Source organism: Dermacentor albipictus, unplaced genomic scaffold (assembly GCF_038994185.2).
Source record: "Dermacentor albipictus isolate Rhodes 1998 colony unplaced genomic scaffold, USDA_Dalb.pri_finalv2 scaffold_12, whole genome shotgun sequence".
Taxonomy (NCBI): Eukaryota; Metazoa; Arthropoda; class Arachnida; order Ixodida; family Ixodidae; genus Dermacentor; species Dermacentor albipictus.
Window position 1 is genome coordinate 10,806,752 of NW_027225566.1, and position 3,945 is coordinate 10,810,696.

Genomic DNA, 3,945 nt, shown 5'->3' on the forward strand with positions numbered 1-3,945 from the left:
AAGTGTAGCCTGTTTTGTGGGCACAGGTTCGCCCAATAAAAGCTAGTTTTGTATTCCACCGTACTGCTTCTTTCTTCGCCGTCACTACCACGTGACATCTGGTGGAGGTGCTTTACGTCCATGTACCGGACGCCCCCGACAAGCCGTAATACAAGCCCGGACCGCAAAGACAACACCAGCGCCGTCCCGGAACATCGAGCAAGCCGCCGTCTTCAACAGCTGCCCCCGGAGCACGGACTTCTACCTGAGAAGACCAAGAAGATTGTGGCCAAGGCAACCCCAATGGCAGCCCCAGCGTCCCCCATCGTGCTGCAGCACCCCAGGGAACCTCCGACGTTCCGCGGATCAACAATCGAGGACCCGGAAACCTGGCTTGAGACGTATGAGAGGGTCGCTACGTTTAACAGTTGGGACAGCGACGACAAGCTGCGGCATGTCTATTTCGCACTGGAAGACGCCGCCAGGACCTGGTTCGAGAATCGGGAAGCCACCTTAACGACGTGGGACTTGTTCCGAAGCGGCTTCTTGCAAACGTTTACAAGCGTCGTACGAAAAGAGCGAGCCCAAGCACTACTAGAAACCAGAGTGCAGCTGCCAAACGAGATGATCGCGATCTTCACGGAGGAGATGGCCCGTCTTTTCCGGCATGCCGACCCAGAAATGCCAGAGGAGAAAAAAGTCCGCTTCCTGATGCGGGGTGTCAAGCAAGAACTTTTCGCAGGACTTATCCGTAACCCGCTGAAGACCGTAGCTGAGTTTTCTGCAGAGGCATCGACGATAGAGAAAACTCTGGAGATGCGCACCCGGCAATATAACCGCCAGGGGCTCACGCAGCAGTACGCCATCCAAGGACTGGATTCCGACAACCTTCAGGAGACCATCAGGGCCATTGTGCGCGAAGAACTGCGCAAGGTCCTGCCTTCGTCGCAGCCTCAAGTGACCTCTATCGCCGACATCGTGAAGGAAGAGCTGCACCGATCCCTTGGAGTTCCTGAGGTGCAACCAGAACCACCGCAGCGGAAGCAATGACCTACGCCACCGCCGTCGCCCGCCGTCAAGGCCCCCCTGCGCGACCGCGCCAAGGTCCTGCAACACCGCAATTCCGTCGTCCACCGCCGCCGCCGCCAGCGCGCCCACCCGTCGCCCAGCGCACCTATGCGAGGAAGACGGACATTTGGCGAGCCCCCGACCACCGCCCGCGCTGCTATCACTGCGGAGAAGCCGGCCATGTGTACCGCCGATGCCCATACCGCGACATGGGACTGAGAGGGTTCGCCGTCAACGCACCGCGTCCACAGCTTGGGGAGCTCCCACGTGACATTGCCGATTACCTAGCCGCCACTCAGTGGAACTCTCGACGACCGTCCCGTTCGCCGTCACCAGGCCGCTACCTGTCGCCGCAGCGCCGTCCATACACTGGCCCAGCCCGGGGCCGCTCTGCGAGCCCATACTCGGAAAACTAAAAGCAGCAACCGATGGAGGTGCGGTTGCTGTTTGTCGAACTGACGAAGATCCTCCGCCGCCGACGAAGACGACGAAGAGACCATCTCGACGACATAACGACACGCCACCGTCCCGACAAAGTCTGGAAGCCAAAACTACACCGACGAAAGACGACTTGACGACGCGACGTTCCAACCTCAGTTCAACACGACGCAGCCGTGATCCAACGCCAAGACCTAACTGCAATGCCAGACAAAGAACAACCGACCTCGACGTGCTTCTCGACGGCCACGCAGTCACTGCCTTAGTCGACACAGGGGCCGATTACTCCGTAATGAGTGGACACATCGCCGCCCAGTTGAAGAAAGTTAAGACCGCATGGGAAGGCCCTCAAATTCGCACCGCTGGAGGACACCTCATCACGCCGACTGGGATCTGTACGGCAAGAATAACCATTCATGACCGGACTTACCCTGCCACCTTCGTTATCCTCCAACAGTGTTCACGAGATGTCATTCTCGGTATGGACTTCCTGGACCAACACGGCGCAATCATCAACCTGAAGTCGAAGTCAGTAACGCTGTCGGAAGATAAAGCAATGCCGCCGGAGAGCCCTCGTAGTCACCACGCCTTGAGTGTGCTCGAAGATCAAGTGAGCGTCCCGCCTCGCTGCAGCATCGTTATTTCGGTCAGCACCGAAACACCCGCTGACGTAGGAGGCTTCATTGAAGGCGACCAACGTCTACTGCTAGACCATGAAATTTGCGTCGCAAGAGGGATCGCTCGACTGCATGGAGGGAAAACTGAAGTGTTGCTGACAAACTTCAGCCAGGAGTTCAAGCACATCAACAAGGGCACGACGATCGCGTACATCGAGGAAATTCTGGAAACAAGTAATGCGTTTGTCCTCTCGGATTCCGCCGCATCTACCCCGACGACCATGGTTCCCGAACCAGACTACGACATTAATCCAAATCTCCCTATGATTAAGCAACCGCAGCTCAGAAGTCTGCTCCGACGATACAAAGGCTGCTTTTCGACGTCATCGAGGATTCGACAAACACCAGTCGCCAAGCATCGCATAATCACCGAGGAATGCGCTCGCCCACTCCGTCAGAGCCCTTACCGAGTTTCTGCGCAAGAACGTGACACTATAAGAGAACAAGTCGACGAAATGCTGCGCGACGACATCATCCAGCCGTCGAAAAGCCCGTGGGCATCCCCTGTTGTTTTGGTAAAGAAAAAGGACGGAACCCTACGTTTCTGCGTCGATTATCGTCGTCTGAACAAGATCAAGAAGAAGGACGTATACCCCCTCCCACGGATAGACGACGCATTGGATCGGCTCTGCAACGCTAAATACTTCTCGTCCATGGACCTAAAGTCTGGCTATTGGCAAATAGAAGTCGACGAAAGAGATCGCGAAAAGACCGCCTTTATCACCCCAGACGGCCTCTACGAGTTCAAGGTTATGCCATTCGGACTGTGCTCGGCGCCTGCAACGTTCCAGCGCGTGATGGACACGGTTTTAGCAGGATTGAAGTGGCAGACCTGTCTCGTATACTTGGATGACGTCGTCGTCTTCGCCGGAAATTTCGACGTTCACCTTAGGCGGCTGGCAACAGTACTAGAGGCCATCAGGTCATCAGGACTTACTCTGAAGCCGGAAAAGTGCCGCTTCGCTTACGAGGAGCTTCTATTTTTAGGCCACGTCATCAACAAATCTGGAGTCCGCCCCGACCCACAAAAGACAACTGCCATAGCAAAGTTCCCACAGCCCATCGACAAGAAGGCAGTGCGTAGATTTCTTGGCATGTGTGCCTACTACAGGCGATTTGTCAAGAACATTTCACGCATCGCTGAGCCGCTGACGCAGCTAACTAAATGTGACGTCGAGTTCAAGTGGGAAACGCCGCAGGCCGAGGCATTTCAAGAACTCAAAAGACGCATGCAGTCGCCGCCCGTACTTGCGCACTTCGACGATCACGCCGATACCGAAATCCACACTGACGCCAGTAGCCTGGGCCTCGGCGCCATCCTGGTCCAGAGAAAAGATGGACATGAACACGTGATAGCTTACGCTAGCCGGTCGTTGTCAAAAGCGGAAGGCAATTATTCTACAACCGAAAAGGAATGCCTCGGCATCGTTTGGGCTACAGCGAAATTTCGCCCTTACCTATATGGCAGGCCATTCAAAGTCGTCAGCGACCATCACACCTTGTGTTGGCTAGCGAATTTAAAGGATCCCTCAGGACGGCTGGCACGGTGGAGGCTCAGGCTACAAGAATACGACATCAACGTAACATACAAGTCCGGACGAAAACACTCAGACGCCGATTGCCTATCCCGCGCCCCCATTGACCCGCCGCCGCAAGATGACGAGGATGACGACGCTTTCCTTGGAATAATAAGCGCGGAAGACTTCGCCGAAGAACAACGAGCGGACCCGGAACTTAAAGGCCTCGTCGATTATTTGGAAGGGCACACCGACGTTGTCCCCAG